This window comes from Carcharhinus amblyrhynchos, chromosome 4, assembly GCF_965287045.1.
Source record: "Carcharhinus amblyrhynchos chromosome 4, sCarAmb.v2.hapA, whole genome shotgun sequence".
Classification (NCBI taxonomy): Eukaryota; Metazoa; Chordata; class Chondrichthyes; order Carcharhiniformes; family Carcharhinidae; genus Carcharhinus; species Carcharhinus amblyrhynchos.
In genome coordinates, this window is record NC_137327.1 from 78314344 (window position 1) to 78334012 (window position 19669).

The 19669-nt window shown below is 40.8% G+C and overlaps 1 protein-coding gene across 1 annotated transcript in view; it reads left to right on the top strand.

Annotated features, from left to right (window-relative positions):
* Positions 1–552: 552 nt before the first annotated feature.
* LOC145342646 (actin-binding protein WASF3-like) overlaps positions 553–19669 on the top strand; it is a 69460-nt gene continuing 50343 nt past the window's right edge. The window contains exons 1-2 of the mRNA XM_080188192.1: positions 553–637; positions 4987–5061. The gene's annotated coding sequence lies outside the window, so the exon portion shown is untranslated. The remainder of the gene's footprint in view (positions 638–4986; positions 5062–19669) is intronic.

A 19669-nucleotide genomic window follows, 5' to 3' on the forward strand; every position in this document is an offset into this window, starting at 1 on the left:
TACGTTAACACTGCAATGAAGTTACTATGAAAATCCCCGAGTCGCCACATTCCGGTCCCTGTTCGGGTAAACTGAGAGAGAATTTAGCATGGCCAATGCACCTAACCAGCACGTTTCGGACTGTGGAAAGAAACTGGAGTACCCGGAGGAAACCCATTCAGACACGGGGAGATTGTGCAGACTCCGCCCCTGGGTAGCACAGTAAGATAATATATGGTGACATGTAACTGAACAACATGGCAGGGTGAAAGGGCAAAGTATCTGTTGAGCTGAACGTGATTGCAGGCATGCATCCAAATAATTACGTCTGTGCTCGAATCACTGGTGGAACTAATCGTTATTGATCCTATTTCATTTATCCTTCCACCTCCAACGAACAACAACCCTGCAAATTGAAGATGCGATTGTTTGCCACCGCCAAGGTTTTGCTGGAGGGGAGTTGCATTGCCCTTTTAAGCTGGTGTGTGGGTGTGTGGGTGGTGGTCTCCAGGCTGTGAGCCGCATGCGCGCTGCCCATTGCGGGCAGCGAGCTGGTTCTCGCCGGGAGCCAGATGCGGCAGCGGCAAGTTCGCTTCCCGGGCCGGCTCCTTCAGAAAGGATGAAGCTGCCAGGAGGAAAAAACATCCTCGTCGGCCAGGTACTGGTGACTTTAACCCATCCCCCCACATATCTCCCATCAGGTCAATGGGGCAGTGAGCGCATCAGGTAAAAGAGAGAGAAAAAAACCCCCGATGTTGGCTGTTTAAACACTGATCACAATGGCTGCAACCATCTGCGCCAAGGCTGGGAGAATTAATATAAAAAAAATCAAACCCCACCATTGCGACTCTTTCCGAATTAAGGCATTGGAAAGGTAGCAATTAGAGAGCAAGGGAGAAGCGGTTTGATGCAGAGAAGCTGAGCAGAGCTTCATCCCTCAGGCAACTGATGATCAAAACTGGCTTCAGAGGTTGGTACTTCATATTTATTTGATTCCAGCATGAGTGGTGTCCGAATTTGCACTGCACAGCTCAAGGTGCAGGTTAGCATCAGAACACCTCAGCTACAGATGTAATTTCGGTGATTTTTGTTTAAGCTTCTGCACTTTACCAACTTTGAAGCATTTTTTTTAACCATTGGTTTGCAATACTGGCCAAAGCTGTGACAGCTCATATGAGGTTGTTCAGCAATTTTTTTTGTTTGTCACAATTTAAGGCGTGCCTAATTTCTAAATTTAACTTTAAGGTTGGAGTAGGAATGAGGGTGTAGAATAGATTTATGATTAAAAGTCGATATTCTCAAAACCCTATGATCTGTTCATATTTTCCTGATGGTAATTAGGGACCTGGTGAATGCTGTAAGGTTGTGTTAAGCTTCATTGTTAGACTAAACCAATTTAGGGAATGTCAGGGGTGACTCAATATGATGTACTACAAGGATTGCCATGGGTTTGTGGTTTTCACCCAGCCTTGTCTTCTTTTATGTGCTACTTCTGGGGATTACTAAGATGAACACTGAACACCAAAAATCTTAAAATTTTGCATTGACAAGTTAATTCTTGTTTACTATTGTATCTCCTGCTGTAGAAGCATGAGTTATTAAGATTTTCATTTGTCTTCTGTTGGCAGAAAACAAAAATGTCAGCTGGAGTTGTGATCCCATTCTTTGCACATACTCTATTTTATTCCATTGCTCATTTTGGACTTGGCAAAGCCTTGTGCTATTTAGCACCTGTGATACACAGAGGAACAGAACATATCAAACATCCCCCTGGTCCTGAATGAAAGTAACAGTACAAACTTTTTCAGTTTGATTACTGAAATGCAGGAGTGCACTGAATGATTATCCAACATTTATAATGTAAAATAGTGCAGTTTATTAAACACAATTAAATATTTTCACCAGAAGATTCGCTGCACTATAAATTACATTGGTTTCAATCACGTTTATTTTTAGTGTTCCAAAGGCATACTTTACGGAAGCTATTATTCTAAAGTTTCCTTAATTTTTGCGTTACATACATCTTCACATTAATATCACTGTCTTTCAGCATCACACTGGAAGAGGTGCAGTGGCTAACGGTAGTGGGATTGTTGGTGCAATCTCTGTACATGTTGTCAAATTGCAAAGCAATAATCTAGTAAAATGGCTCAGAAGTTACAAGTTGAAGAGTGTAGCAACTCAAGTGGTTTTGGTTCATCAGCAGAAATCACCCCGTTGCTCAGCATTTCTGCAGTTGAATTCTGTTCCTTAGTTCATTGGCACTTTCATTTAATAATATTAAGTAACTAATTCGTTTTTGCCAGTTTAAATGGATGCTGTCGACAGTAGTCAGCTTTACTTTTGCAAATGGAATGCCTGGTGTCACAAGATGTGACTTTGATACTGTGGAAACTCACCACTCATTCATGTCTTGGTTATTTCCAGCTTAACTATTCTATTGTACTCCTGGCTAGTCTTCTGCATTCTATCCATTGTAAATTTTATAACATCCAAAACTCTGCAGCAAGCCCCTATCACCTCCATATTTGCTTACCTGCATTAGCTCCCAGTGAAGCAACACCTTGATTTAAAAATTTTAATCCTTGTTTTCAAATTCCTCAATGGCCTTGACCCTCCCTACCTCTGTAATCTCCAGATATCTGCACCCCTCTACTTTTGACCTTGTGCATTCTCAATTTTAATTGCTCCGCCATTGGAGGCTGTGCCCGGAATTCTCTGACCTCGCCTGCAGCTGGGATTCTCCAGTCCCGCAGCAGTGAATGGAAATTTGACTGAGCGTGAAATTCTGTGTAGTTGTTGGTAGTGGCATTGATGCAGGCAAGACTGAAAAATTTCAGCCTGTGTCTTTGGTTGCCTAACCTGAAGCTCTGGAATATCTACCTGCACAATTCAACATCTCTACCTTCTTAGAACACTCCATAAAATCTATCTCAATGACTAAGTTTTTGATCATTTGACCTTATGTATCCTTATGTGTTTAGGTGTTGTACTTTGTTTATTACGCTTCTGTGAAGTTCGTTGGGACATTTCATTATATTAAAGGTGCAATATAAAAGAATTGTTGTTGATAGGTACAGAGTCATGCCTAGTGGAAAACAGGAAGAAATTAATTATCTCTGAATTGTACTACCCCTCTGTCCTCATGAAGAAAAGTATATGATATCTGTAAACAGTATCTATATTTAATGTCCTTTCTGTAGTTTAATTGTGTAAGTAGTGTTTCCTTGTGGGGGAAAGGTAGTCAGTAGTACTTTATATGATGATTTGCTTTTTCTCATCTTTGACTTTTCCTTTGTCAAGCATAGTATGTTAAAATGCAATTCTATGGTTCTGTAGGCTATTTGGAACCAAATCATTCAGTATAATTTACTAGGTCTATTGACAGTTGTTGCATTAGTTATTTTACTGATTAGTGAGATAGAGAATGAAATATTTGAATACATTCAATCAACATAAAGTACAAAACTGTCTAACAAAAGTTGCATATGCTATTTTTAATGCATCTAAGCTTTATCATATTATTTTTCTGCTGATATGCATGCCAGTTACTCTGTTACTAAATATTGAAACACATTACCACATACTTCCAACAGCACTTTTCATGTACAGATCTCAGAGCAGGTTATAGAATGAAGAAAAAAATAGGACATTGAGCAGGAGAGAAAGAAGGGGATGATGGAAAGATATTTTGAGTGTCAGTGGTACAGAAGCAGAGAAGGGATTTGTGAAACGTTAGAACACTTCATCAATGCTTTATCACAACCTGTAATGTATCTTAGCAACAAGATCAGATTGACTAACTGAAGCATGTTTCAGTGGCAAGCCATTTAATTTCTGTTGATCTGATAGTTTTTGATTATTGATTTGAACCCTGATCAATTAACCTGGTTGATTAATTATTTCAGCACATCAGTGAATATTGTACAAGGTAGAGCCTCCAGCTGAGGGCAATAGTCACATTCCTTTCAGTATATAAATTTTATTGAATCTTTGGCCTTGTCTATAACATAAAAGTTCACAGCACAGAAGGAGGTCTTTCAGCCTATTGTGTGCAACTTCTTTGGCATATAAATATAAAACTAATCCCACTGCCCTGCTGGTTTCTCATTAACTTGCATCTGTCTCTCCTGCACCTAATCTTGGAGCGTTTGATAGTAAGACTGGGCGTCAAAAATGGTCCATTATTTTATCTTGATGGCAAACATAACGAGCTGGTTAATGTCGCTGAAAGAAATATTATTGAAGCCTTTACCTTGTATAGTACAATTTATGTTCTGTATGAAAATTGTCAGTTGGTAGTACAGAATTTGAATATTGCCAAGACATGTTGTTGAAGGTTTTCATCTTGCACTCATCAGGATAGATTTGTAAGAATACTAAATCTTAAAAGGAATCAGCATTTTATACTACATGAAATGAGGGTGGTGATTAGTTGGCAAGTGGATTCTAATTGGTAGAGGCATTGCCTTGGAGAACACCCCAGGGAAGAATTAATTGTCAAGCATTTGTTTAAATTCAAATCAGGCAGGTCAACTTTGGTCAAGGCATGGCCATGGGGAATGAAACAGGGAATGGCTATGCGGAAGCTTTTGTATAGTTGAAAAAGGTGCAATGAGTGGAGATTTTTCCTTTTTTTAAAGGAGAGAGCCTTGAGTGTGACTATATGCAGCATTCAGCACATGTAAGTGAACCACACTACAAGTCTGATGATAATCTTATATTATTGTCAGTGTAATTCTTAGCACAATCTAATGTTGATCACTAAGTTTTGAGTTTAATAAGCATAGGCTGGTTAAGTATGGTCAGAAGGAACATGCTGTTTGATGCAATCCATCAATCATTGCGGTATATGGCCTATACGTACCTGACATCATATTGGTATTAAAATTCAAATACTACATTACTCATTTGAGTAAGAAATTAGTTAATTACTTGTTCCGTTGAAAATTAGCACGAATCTTGTTTTCTAAAAGATTAATTGAAGTTTTGAATGTTTTGATACAGTAAGAAGCAAAGTTTCAAGCTGCAGAAGAACGTGGAGAAACAAATGTATAATCCTTGAATAATACAATTTCGGAGGTGGGTAAGTCATGTTGGGCAAATACTAATTAATTATAAATCAAATGTTTTAGTCTGAGTGTACAAACTTGCCTTCATAGGTATGCTTAGTGGAACTTTTGGGGGCCACTCAATAAACTTCAGATCCATGTTCTCAGTCTACTGTATCTGAAATTGTCTATATTATTTATGTATTGCAATTTCTATGTAATTCTATGTTGTTGATCTTGGTGTTCTGATATAGGACTTATCCACCAAAGAACCTTTTCTGATGTCTCAACTCTCAAAATTCAAATAACATTAAAAGGAAAAATATGAATGCATTTAGGATTAAACAAGTCCTGTCTTTGAGAAATTGATTGTTACAGTTTGGATAGCCTTCTTTTAGTGCACAGGGTAAATTGCTAATCTTAGGGTGAAGTATCACAAAATTCTGAACTGACAAAGAGTTGACTATCAGTCTTGACTGTATTATGTAATATTGACTCTCGACTGTGTATAGCGTTGCAAGTTGTTTACTAACATGTAGAGCCTTGTTTTTTTTCTTTTGAATTCTTTGAGGCACTTTAATATGGAGTTGGCTAATGTTGTCATGTCTTTATTTGGAAGCAGAAGGAATACAAAGAACTTACTGGTGAAAAGTAGCATTTCTACTCTGTCATCTTTTCCTGTTAATAAGCAACAAGTTTCATGAGGAATTGGTTATTATTCTTGCAATCCTATGTAAATAAAAATATTATAACTTTGTTGAGTTATGTTTGGCAGTTATATTTCTTTCAACAAATATCCTCTGTGTTGTAACTCCAATCAAGTACAGCTTGCGGTTTATACAACACATTAATTATATTTGAGTGTAATAACATGAAGACCTGTAACATATTAAGAGGTAAGCTTGTTCTGACCTTGTCAGCTGCGGCTCATTTGGTAGCATTCTTACTTTTGAGTTGTAGGCTCAAATCCCTCTCCAAGGCCTTGATGCCAGACTTTAGGCTGACACAGCAGTGCAGCACCATCTGAAATGTTGGCCAAGAACGTCTGTCCCCCTTCATGGCTGAGATATTCCGGTGCTGCTGAAAGTAAATGGAGCTTTGGCTGGAATGTTAAAATTTCCATTCTTACTTGCAATGGGTCCTGCCATGAACCGCACCGGAGATTTCTGCCTGTTCTGTTTCAGGTGAGACGTTAAGAATCGACAGAATCGGTAGAGTGCAGAAGGAGGCCATTCTGGCTAGCTCTTCAAAAGATCCCTAGCACTAATTTGAAGAAGAGCAGGGGCGTTCTCCTAGTGTCATGGCCAATATTTATCCCTTACCCAAGACCATTGAAAACAGATTATTTGGTTGTTGTCACATTTTTTGTGGGACCTTGCTGCTGGAAGATTGGCTGCTGTATTTTGCGTAAGCCGCTATCATTCCCATTCCCAGCTGGGATTGTGGGACTGGTGTTTTTAGCATTTTAATTTTGATCAAGAGTGACAGGGAAAGGGCAGGAAAGTGGATGTGAGAAATGTTGGATCAGCCATGATCCTGTTGAATGGTGGAACAGGCTTGTGGGCCGAACGGCCTAATCCTGTTCTTATTTTTATGGTCTTCTAATCTTAAGTAATTGGAACTGTGATTAATTGAATGTTTCCTTTAAGTTGTTTGGGCTTAGCCATTTAATACATTGCTTACAGTCCCAAAGATAAAAATCTTCCCATTATAACTTAATAGGTAGGCAATATCTTACAAAACTGAGAAACTTTGTTCCACGTAAACTTATATAAAGACTGAATGGAAATATACATCAAAACCTGAAATTTAAGAAGAATAAAGAAAAATTTCAAGAGTTTTATATTAAAAGGAAGTATGATTTTTGCAGAATATTTTGTGATGCAAAACCTAGGTTAAAGTCAAGGGCTATTGTGTATGAAACCACTGAAGTGAAAATGATAGATGAAAACAAATTAAGTCACAGTGGTTTGATGTCGCAAAAAAAAGGTAATGCCCTTAAAAATGTTAGCATACAGAGGAGCCTAGATGTGCAGATCCACAGTTTCCTAAAGGTGGCAACTCTGGTGGATTCGGTGGTCAAACAAATAGCATGTTGGCCTTCATCGGTCGGGGCACTGAATATAGGAATTAGAAAACCATGTTGCAGCTGTACAAGATTTTGGTTAGGCCACATTTGGAATATTGTGTACAATTCTGGTCGCCACACTGTTGGCAAAATGTTGATGCATTGGAAAGGGTGGAGAAGAGATTTACCAGGATGTTGCCTGGTTTGGAGGATATGGACTATGAAGAAAGCTTGAACAAACTAAGATTTTTTTCATTGGAGCATCAGAGGATGGGGGGGAACTGATGAAGATTTACAATATTATGACAGGCTTGGATAGAGTGCATCATCAGAGTCTTTTTCCCAGGATCTAAGGGTCAATTATTGTCAAGGCCTTTGACAAAGTACTGCATAGTGATTGTTACATAAGGTTAATTCTCACAGAATCCAGGATGAGGTAGCTAAGTGGATACAAATTGGCTTGATGACAGAACCAGAGGGTGGTTGTACAAGTTGTTTTTCAAACTGGAGGCCTGTGACCAGTGGTGTGCCTCAGGGATTGGTGCTGGGTCACTGTTATTTGTCATTTATATTAATGATTTGGATGAGAATATTGGAGGCATGGTTTGTAAGTTTGCAGATGACATCAAGATTGGTGGCAAAGTGGACAGTGAAGAAGATTATCTAGGATTGCAAAGAGATCATGATCAATTGGGCCAGTGGGCTGACGAATGGCAGATGGAGTTTAATTCAAATAAATGCGAGGTGATGCATTTTGGTAGATTGAACCAGGACAGGACTTACTCAGTTAATAGTAGGGCACTGGGGAGAGTTACAGAACAAAGAAATCTAGGGGTACAGGTCCTTGAAAGTGGAGTCACAGGTGGACAGAAGAAGGCATTCAGCATGCTTGGTTTCATTAGCCAGAAGACTGAATACAGGAGTTGGGACGTTTTGTTGAAGTTGTACAAGACATTGGTAAGGCCATATTTGGAATACTGTGTGCAGTTCTGTCACCCTATTATAGAAAGAATATTATTAAACTAGGAAGAATGCAGAAGATATTTACTAGGATGCTACCAGGACTTGATGGTTTGAGTTATAAGGAGAGGCTGGATAGACTGGGACTTTTTTCTCTGGAGCGTAGAAGGCTGAGGGGTGATCTTATAGAGGTCTATAAAATAATGAGGGGCATAGATCAGCTAGATAATCAATATCTTTTCCCAAAGGTAGGGTCTAAAACTAGAGGGCATAGGTTTAAGATGAGAAGGGAGAGATACAAAAGGGTCCAGAGGGGCAATTTTTTCACACAGAGAGTGGTGAGAGTCTGGACAATTTTGTCTTTTAAAAAGCATTTAGATAGTTACATGGTAAGATGGGTATAGAGGGATATGGGCCAAATGCAGGCAATTGGGATTAGGGATTTAACAAAAGGGCGGCATGGACAAGTTGGCCAAAGGGTCTGTTTCCATGCTGTAAACCTCTATGACACTTATGACTCTATTCATGGACATAGGTTAAAAGTGAGAGGAAGAAAGATTAAAAGAGATTAAAAGGGCAATTGTTTCACATAGAGGTGGCGAATGCCTGGAATGCACTGTCAGAGGGGTTGGTGGAAGCACATTCTATAACAATATTCAAAGGCATCTGGATAGATACAAGAATAGGCAGGGAATAGAGAGATATGGACCATGTGGAGGAAAGAAAATATTAGATTAGAGAGGCATCTGTGTCGGCACAGACTTGGTGGGCCGAAGGGCCTGTTCCTGTGCTCTACTGTTCTTTGTTTTTTGACCCTAAGCTTGGGTTCTAAAACATGTATATTGTATGGTATGGTAAAACTAATAAAGTATGGAGTTCTATATATCGAGGTTCTGGGTGAAATTCGTAAGGTAGGATAAAATATATGAAGTGTTTTAATTTCAATACAGTTTGTTTTCACTTTAACACAGCAAAATATGTAAAATTATGCATAGTATTTAGGATGGATGAAGAATTGGAGTTGAATGCTCAGATGAGCAATATCTACCACTAAAGAGAAATTGGAAGCCAGAAGTAAGAAGAATTGTCTAACAGATTCGTAGTATCTTCTCATATCCTGTTTAGGAGCAAAAAGCAAGTCTACAACAGTTCATTCTTTGAATTTGCAACTATAGAGAATTAAGAATTGTTATTGGAAAATAAGCGGTTTGCTATCTCAGAAACCTGAGGCAATGCACTGACTAGATAAGGGAATCATTAATACAAATTGATATGTAAGCAAGACTTTCTTCTGCACTTGTGTAAATTTTCCCTCTGATATCAGTGTCTGAGCACTGTGAGAAAGCTGACAGTTGTTTCAGTGGGATTTATAAATGATTGTCTTTAAGGCAAGTCCATTTCCTTTTTTTAAACTTTTTATTTAGCAAGCTTTTTAAGTTCAGGACACCTTATAGAGTTATTGGTTGTCTGTCTACATGTTCATTAACAATTGTTCTTAACATAATGATGTTTAGATGGATAGATATAATGACTCGGGCATTTCATGAGTGACTATTGTTGATCTACTTGCACTCTTTTTAATAGATAGTAATTTAGGTTGTGATCTTGGGCTCTGCAGCACCATTGGTGCCTGTCTTATGGAAACCCCAAAGTCATAAAAGGCAGGGTGCTAGTGCAGGCCTACCTTGCATGTGTCAGTAGTATGAGGAGAGGCCCAATTGTGATATCAGTAGGACATTAAATCTGATCAGACTGCATCTTTCAAACTTGGTGTGTGTGAATGGCTACTCCTGCTGGTCACTCAGCTGAGCATGCACTGAATCCCCAACCAATATATTTAAAGGGTCAAGCATTCAACTCACAGACTTGTGTCCGCTGTGACAAAGCTAGTGGAAGTTCTATAGCTTCACGTGTGGTGAGCTGCTGCTGAAATTCATGAAGGCCAGAAGATTTGATGACTCAGCTGTGTATGAGGTATCAGGTGATGTGGTAGCAGCATCTTTGTGGCCTGCAACATGACTAAGAAATGGATTAATGTCTGCAGAAATGGAATCTCTGCAAAGAGGTTGGAGAAGGAGGAGGGCACTGCATAGGAAGCCCTGCCCCTACTTAACCCAGAAACAGTGTTTGAGCTGACTCTGGTTCAACAGGGAAGTGATCACTGAACCGTATCTTTCATACAGTCTGAAGTCTTGCACATTGCTAATGGCCATAAAGGACATAGTAGGCAGTGAACTTCTTTTCAACTGGTCTTTCCAAGTGTAAGGGGATGACATATCCTTTATCTGCCAGTATGTCATGCTGTGCATTAATGCATCCGGGAGGTTTCAGGCCATCCATGCTGGGAGAGGTAAATAGATTGTCTTCTCCCTCAACCAGGAAAAACAGGATGAAATGACATGTAGCTTTCGTGAGAATAGCAGGATAGTGGCATCTCAGGCCCCCATTGTCAGAGGTGAGAGCAAGAGTGACCGCTGTGGTTTTCATTCAATTAATTTGCTGTTGGTGTGTGAACATGCCTGCTATCCAGTCAACTGAAAAGTGCCTTCATCCTGCTGTGTACAACTTCTTTGGGCCTTCATTGTGAAACAGGGGTGGCTGTGTTGGGAGCAAAGGCTATATCCCATACCTGTGGCTGATGGATAGCTGACTACATGAGGACAACACACACACAATGGAATCAATGAAGCCATCATCGAGAAATCAGCTTCTGCAGCCTAAGCTACTTGAGGCTTACCCCCCTGTCCATGCTGGTGTGGGTGTCTAAATTCATGGTGGACTACTATGTATTCCATAACATGACCACCTTGATGCACAGCTATTGTCACTAAAAACCTGCAGGTTGAGGGAAGGAGGAGGAGGAGGGAGGAGGGAGGATGCATCCTGGACTGCAACACTGTTGATGGGTTAACAGATATCACTTGCTCGTAAACTAGTTCCCATAGGACAACTTCCCTATGCCATTATCTGTTCACAATTCCTCAGTGTAACATTGCTCTGAGGCACTTTGTCACAGCATCTCCTTGACCAATATCCTGAAATGAAAGGCACTAACCAAAAGCTTTTCACTTACATCCATAACCAACAATGCATCCAGTTAAACAAGCAAAACTGAATGCTCATCCCTTTATGTTCCCTTAGTTCCTGTCCTGCAGGTGCCTGTTTTTTTTTGGTGCTTCTGCACAGTGCTACCCCTGTGGCTGCAGCATGGCTGTGAATGACTGTTGACTGTCAGTGGGGGAGCATCGCTAAGCAGGATCCTCTTGAGCAGCTCTGGGCCTTGAGGGCACCACCTTGGCATGAGTGGCAGCAGTCCGGGTTTATGGCAAGGCCACTAGCAGATTGGCAACGGTGGATGCACAAACACATTCACTATGAGAAAAGAAAGCAGGTCTCTGCTCCTGGGATGGGGTATTCCATGCCTGGACTTTTCCATGTTGCCCTGATCATGATCTACGAACTGCTGCCAAGGGCTGATAAGTGCAATCTCTTTCAGCCAGCGGACATCTAATAGGCTGATTGGTTGCCTCCTCTATTTTCTATAAATTGAGAGCCAACCTCCTTGCAGCATGAAATGATATTCTCAGAAGGACCATTCATATAAGTCCAATAATTCATCAAGGTAATTTTACTCGTGACACATAAGATGAGGATATAGAATGTTGTTCATTTGAACATTGACTCATTTGGTGATTCATGGTTCTTAGAAGTTTCAAAAGTCTTGCTTCAGTTGTTGCTACCTGGGATTTGAAATTGCCCTATGGGATACTTTTGAACTTGTATAATGATTGAAATGCTACTTGAAATTTGTACATCTGATGTAATTTTGCAAGGTGTAAATTTTAAATTTAAACTTTATTTGAACTTTAAATTATGACAATGCCGCACGTAACAAACATGCCAGAGCCTACATGAGAAAACTTAATTCATGCACCGGGTTTTTTCCACATGGTATTCCTTTCTCTTCATCAATGTTTGCCTTCTTAAGAACAGTGATTAATATTTCAATGTAATTCACTGGCAGTTAAGGGCATCATGAGGGCATGATAAGGTGCTATGCAAGAATGCAAGCCTTTTTTTCCTGTGTTTCTCATATTCACCACCAACTAGTGCAGTGGTGGGCAGCTGGTCACTGGGATTTATGCAAAGGCTGCTATTGGGGTAACTTTCTCCCTGTGTGGGGAGTATTTGCCTTCCAATAATTAGCTGAGATTGGTAACTCGTGAGGCTTTATATGTGCTATTTTATATCTACCTGCTTTATTGTATACAAACTTAAAATCCTACTGCACTGTGCCACATGGCTGCTCCAGTACTAGGTATAATTTTAGAACTGCACCCCATCTATTGTCATAGGTGATGTTTAAAATTTAGGACCATTGAAATGCAATTATCATGGGGCCAACTACAGGTTTGTTTCAGTAATATCACATTTTTAAATGTACATTGTGTGTTATATCTACTTAGTCTGATAATGAAGTACAATTTTGAGAAGGAAATGAGCTACAGGTGTCAGTAAGGTTTTCTGAGATATTGCTGCAGTTGAGGCTGTTAGATGTGAGTTTGGTCTGGCGTGGTTGAAGCAGGGGCACTTTTTCCAATTTTAAAGTTGTTGAATTCTATCTCATTCCCGCTGCCAGCACCAGTGCGAATGCGCTGATTTTCCTACTGGTGACAGCATTTTGATTTCATTCAGAAGAATCGTGGTCAAGGTATGGTGTATTGAGCAGTGTGAGAGATTGGCTGTCTACTGGGTAGGAGATGTCATGCAAAAGTACATTCACTGACCTTAACTACTCCTGTGAGATCAATAAATATCTTGCAGCACTGTTGCCAGGTCTTCAGGGCCAGACTCCTTGCATTGACCTCCTTGCACACCCATTCTTGTTGCCTTCAGCGGGCATTCCTTAAGGGCTGCAAATTCTGTGTAGGAGTGGTACATCTCGTCTGCAAATCTCCATGAATGCTGGATCAGCAAATATCTGAACCAAATCTCTGCTTTGGTGTTATTAGTTGCCTGGCCAACAAATGCTGCAGTCATCGATCCTTTGATTCATTGCAGCTTCCCTTTTAAGAGGGACAGATTGTCTTTAAGAGCTGGAGGCTATCTCTGTCTGATTCACATGCTGTTTTTTGCCATTGTCGAGTATGCAGCCAGCTAGCTGCATGAGTTGAGCTGGTCTGTGTGCAGAAATTGAGGAAATGATATTGCAACATGAATTTTGCTTGCTGCCAACTCCAAGACTGTGGGCTTGGGTGGATGGCAGCAAATTGTGATCCCCGTGCTGTAAACAGCTGCATATCAATCTGTGGCCCTTAATCCTTTTCATAAACGGCCCTTGCTGCAGATGTCAAAAAGAAAATGCTACAGCATAATTCTTGTGTGGCAAAGAAGGAATTGGATCAAGTTTACATGCTCAGTGCCTGGTAAGAATTGGAATAATTTAAAGTTGTGAGGAAGGGTAGTAAGAGTTTATTACAGTCCCTAAGAAACACTGAACCACTTCGGTAAGGCCACAAACAGGTTGGTTTTTCAAGTTTCAGTTTCTGTGTTTCCCGCTGCCAACAACACCACAAAGCACTCCCCTCCCCCCACCCCCCACCCTCATCCCAGCTCCAGCACACTGTAATGCTGTCTCCTATAGGCATGCTTTCTTGTTCAGTTGGAAGACTAGAATAATGTAGATCTGTAGGGAAAAAGAGAAGAGAGCTTGTGAAGGAATCAGAGAAAAAACACACAGGAAAACTTAAGGACATAATCAATAGAGCCCTGATGAAAAACCTGTATATTTATTACATTTTCTGGGCCTCTGGCTTTGAAGTCAGTATCAGCTTTTCCTACACAGGCTGAATTGGGATCAGTCATGCAGAAGAATAAATTTTGGCCCAGACAACTGCAGAAAGCAAAATTAATGACAGGTTTTACATTGGTGAATGAATGAAAGTAATGATTAAACATTGCAATAAATCAGAAATGGTAACAGAGAACAAGAGGATCTTTAGTTAGATGTGAATAAAGAGTTGAATTTACAGAGGGGAAATGTATGAAGTTTCTAAGCAGCAGTATGATGGAGCATCGCTTCGTTATCAGTGCAGCTGGGTGAGCTTCTTTGTATTCTATTGGATTTACTGGTGTGATTTGCAGTGGGCTGCCCATCAGAGATGAAACAGAAACCATGGTCAGGATTTTTAATTGCTGATTGGGCATGCGTTGGACATGAACATTTGTGAAACCGGATGCGATGATTTCAGGAGGGCACCCTGACATCTCGCAATATCAGCGGACACAGCAGAAGTTAGAAGTGTGTCTGCTAACAATGAAAGATCTAATTTAATCCATTGAAAGTCTTATTGACAGCAATTTTGAGTGGACTGTGCACTTTTATGTTTGATGCACACTTCAGTCAGCCAGGCGGCCTTCATGTTTTTCACTCATTCTACTTCCAAGGCAGGACAAAAGGCTCAAAAGATGGAATTGGTAAGGTGAGGCATTAGGTGTTTTACTGTGAGTTGTTTTTTGTTGGATTACTGAATGTTTCTGGCATTTTATGATTGTTTTGGAAAATTCTTGGATTGTGGAACATTTGCAGAGGTTTTCTGCAGAAAGGCCCCATCAGTGAAAAAAGCCGCAGAGCCATCAGGACAAGCATGGAGATTGTGTACTCGGCTGCAAGGACCTCCTCAGAAGAGGAGGAGAGGGCCAGGAGGGATAGGAGGTCAGTTTCCCACGGGCACCATCCAGAGTCTGCCCTCTGGACTGAGAGTGCAGCCAGAGGGTTGGAGGGCCAGCAGGACTTGCAAGATGGAAGGGTTTGGAGAAGGTGCCAAACCCATCAGGTAGAGTATATTGGCAGTGGTCGTGCTACCCTTGGTATGACAGAGGAGCAGAAGGCTCTGCACAGTCATAAGTGTTAACTCTTAATGCTTCTTTCTTGCTGGCAGCTGGATTCGAGGCACGTTGCTGTTTCTGATGTCCCATTGACCTTGATGACTTTGGCCGTCTACTGATCACCAGGGTCTGTGTAGACCCTGTCTGGATGGGAGAATTCAGTGCCATAGCTGGGCGCTCCCCAGATGTGATGATCATTGACAGACGGATGGAGGAGATATTGCCATTATCAGGAGCCCTCTGAGAGGTGCTGCCCCCCGCCCCCTCAATGCATGGATCTACAGTTCAATTGCCACATAAGGATTGTTGGGACCTCCCTGCTCACTATAGATGGGTGTTGGCAGAGTCACTACATGCCTTATCCAGTTCTCTGACTGGCTGAAGTCTCTGCTCTTGTAGGGGCTGGAAGATCTGACCACAGCACCAAAAATCCCTGATGAAAATCTTGGAGCTGCCTCCCCATGGGATTCACATTCTGTTTGAAGGTTCTGAACTCTGGGCCACAGAGTGTTCAGGCTCCACATGGACCCTTCCAAGTGAAAAATCATGTCCAATAGCCCCCCAGGGATCTCTGTCAGCTCTTCATGTGTCTCCTGTGGACATCCAGCACCTGCCTGCTGAAAGATGACTTCAAAGGTTGATCGTCTGACGTGGGCCCAGCATTAAACTGGCCTCTAACAATCTTCTGACTGCCGACCCTAGTGACGCTCTGCCTCCAAAAACTCCTCAGGCAAGTGTGATGTGCCTTTACCACTCTGCCCTACCTTTTTGCTCTGATACACATGTGCTTGTAATTGCATTGGTATATGGTGCAGAGGGAGGATTTGCATCTGGCTGCAGGTCATCCTTAGGTTTCAGTTGGTCCTCAGGGTACTTCTGGAGTCTAGAGATGTTCTACCTGAGAGAGGAATGAAAATGTTTGTCTCGAACAGTGTTATGAACTCAGTGCATTTCGGCTGTTTGTTTCTCAGAATGGATGTCTGGCTGTGCAAAGATTGCTGAATGGACGAGCAGTGGAGATTAGTAGATTTCATATGTCAGTCTTAAACCCACCACCCTCCATCTCTCATATCCACCCCCAATCTCTTCCCTGTCCAGTGGAATTTTTTGTTGCTTTCAGACCCTTGTCTCCCTGTGACCAGTGGATCTGCTTTCACATTCATGCACTATATCTGATAGTTGTGCCTCTGCCTGACTGAAGAGCTGATTTGGGACACCATCACCCATTGGTCCTCGTTCCTGTGCATTGTGACTCCTCTCCTTCATTAACAGCGCAGTGACTGAAATAATTAGTCAAACTCTTCGAAATTCAAAGCAGCTCCCTGTAGCTGTGGAGCAATGATTGGCAGCCTTCAGGAATCTCCATTTAAAAGCACCACCAATACCCTTATTCGTTTCGATGCCCACTCTCTTCCTCCCCCTATCAGCAGCACTGAACCTCTGTCAGTGCATATTTTATGCTGGGCGGCAGTTAATTGGTCAGTCTGCATGTAATTGATGTTGGAAGTGGATCGCAGGCAGGGAGAGATTTCACCCACTTCCACCACTCTCACTGATCGTGCTCCTCTCCCAGGCCAAAAATTTCGGCCCCAGTATCACTGAAAGAAAAAGTACAAAATCCTTATGCAATCCTGGTCTGTATTTCTTGGTTTGTTCTCCTTTGGAATTAAGCTTATTTAGAATGGTAGTAAAATAGTGAGGTAAACTATAATGTACAATGGATCTGAAATCTTTAGTATAATGCAATACTACAATAAATTGATGATGTTCAAAATACTATACACTTAATTAAAGCTAGGCTTCAACTTATGTGAAATAATGGGAGTGGCAGAAAATAAAATCTAATTAAAGACATCTCAGATGCCACAGTGAAGCTAAACAGGAGAGACACAGAGGTGGAATTTTCTGAGATTCCTCCAATCAGCTGTCATAATATTGGCAGTATGTTTCTGGAAACCCAAGAGAAATGGCACAAATCACTACAAAAGTATTACAGAAATCTGTGAACATTTACAATGTAAAGGATTTTCATCAACTATACCCCTGGCCTAGTGGGTACATCCATTAAGTTTGTATTACATAGGAAAGCTAGCGAGTGCACAACAGGTCAGGACATCATCATCAGAAAAATCTTTCCCGGTTGAATAATCCAGCAGCCTTCAGCATCAAACTTCACAAATGAACAAGTAATTTGAATGAGGTGGCTGGAACCATGAAACTTTTGTTTTTTTAAAATTTGAATTGATTTATTATTGTCACATATATTGGTATGCAGTGAAAAGTATTGGGGGCAAAATCCCGCTGCATTACTTTTGTAGCACAGTGGGCTGGAAGACTCAAGCGGAGGTTGCTGGGTGCCACGGCCCTCACCAGCCAGATTTCCGGTGCTGTCAGTTCTGTGCCAGCAATCAGTGTGGAGCTGCGTAAATTATGGTAATATTCATTGTAATATATTTTACATTCCATTCGCGGACCCGGGACTGAAATCTCCAGGCCTGCTAGCATCTCCCCCCACCGCTAGGAGTGGTTCACGCTGGAGGTGTTTAGTATAGCTCCACTGTATACTAATACATGTGACAATAATAAATCAATCCAAATGCATTTACTCAAAAGGATTAAGGATTGTGATGTTGTTGCCAATTTGCCAAGAAATAATTTTCAGCTGATTACTTTAAAAATGTAATGCAGTGCATCACCTGATACTGTCAAAAATAATGCTATGCTATCCAAAAAGGTGGGTGATCTTAACCATCGCTGCAGGGAAGTTAGATTGAGATGAAAGCTCATGTCAAAGCTTCAGTTTAATGGGATGTAAGATACAGTGTTTTGAATGCCATAAAAATGGTAGAATTATTACCATGAATATAATAAATGTACAATACCTAATTTAGTCAATACAGTACTACAGTATCACATTTCTTTACCCTGGGTTAATCATGGCATTGCTGATGAAATCCCGTAACACTAGATTAATCCAACAATAACATTGGCCTAAACATGCTGAAAAAAAATCCATGATGCAGATTTAATTTTCAAAGCTGCTTTGTAATGTAAGGTTTCTATGCCTGTATTTCAGAAATATTGGATGCAAAAATGAAAACCTTTAAAATTAATTGCAGACATTTTCTTGTCCACATGATTTGGAATGTGTATACAGAGGAGACAAGGAGGTTAGGAGCATTTAACAATGTAATTGTTTGTCTATGTTAAATATGTACATGCATAATATAAATTTAATGAAACAGTAATTGTGATTTGCTGCACAAAATGGTTTTTGGTGTATTTCTTTGAAAAAAATAATGAGCCAACACTTAAGTGGGTTTTGAGGATGTAATAAGCTGAACTGTTGGCCATAGATGGTAGATACAAATATAATAGCAGGCTGTGGCCATTACAATACACTCCGTCGTTTCTAACGCATTCAGGTCAGTAGTTCATGCTTTACATCTTAACTGCAGTTGCCATTTGTATTATTTATGTGCATGTGTTAGCATGTTATGTGCATAGTAATAACTTGCAAGAAAAATAATTCAATTAAGGGACACTTGTGGGGGTAAAACATTTTTGTACTTTCTGTACTACAACACATTAACTAAACTTGTGACAAAAGTGAAAGGATCATTAAGTGGTTTGTGGATTCCAGACTTTGGTCTGAGATATTTTTCACATTTCGAAAGCATTCTGTTTATATCTTTGACTCATGATTGGTTGATGGAGGTCTTTGTGAAACCATGATCAAGCTGTGACGAGGCTATCTCATTGCACTTGGGTTGTGCTGACGCCTGTGATCTTGGTTTGCCCAGGCTAGGGTTGAATACAAGATCGTGGTAGCTGGTGAGCTTAAGCTGAGGCTTTACCTGATCCAATTTTTTCCCTATAAACTTAACTCTGCCCATTAACATATGAGGGCATGTGTCAATAAACCTAATTAAACCCTACTCTGAAACACCAGGGGAAAATCAAAAATAAGTAAAAATATATGAGCTCAGAGTAAAACGAACAGTCCATTATCTGGGATGAATTATTTTCTTGCATTCTCAGCATGGAGCTACCTGGATTGCAGACAGATCAGCACCAAGTAAACCAGAGATGAACATTAAATGTACCTCTCATAAGAAACATGATATAAGTACATTTTTAAAGTCACAGTACCATCACACATAGCGTGAAATGACACGGTGGAAGCTCTGTAAGTGAACAGTTATTTATTATTTCTAACTATATACAATAGTGACCTCTCTACTCTACTTTCACCCATGTCAGCTAGCTGCCTATAACTTCTTAATCTTTCTCACCCTCTCATTACATCTAGGTGCTTCCCAAGGATCTGCAACTGAGGTTGAGGAGGTCTGCTGACTTCCATGCGCGGTTGCCTGAGGTGACCTTGGTGGGTGTCCACTGGGTGCCTGGACCTTGAGGACCCTGGCTTGCTTTTGGGCAGTATAGGTAAAGCAGTGCTGTCCTCATCAGTGTGTAGGGCTGGAGCTGTATTGCTCACAGGAAGATGGGGGACTCAGGCTGGACACACCCAGGGTCTTCTGTGTTGTGCACCAGACGATCCTTATCCTTTGTGTGCCCATTGGGCTGAATGATCCCCCTTAGGATAGAGGGCAGTTAGAATGAGGTCCAGAAGCCCCCCCTGTCCTCTGACACTGGCAATTGTGAATTTCCACCAGTGCATACACATGCAGTTGAAATCCTCAGATATGGAGGTCATGAGCTG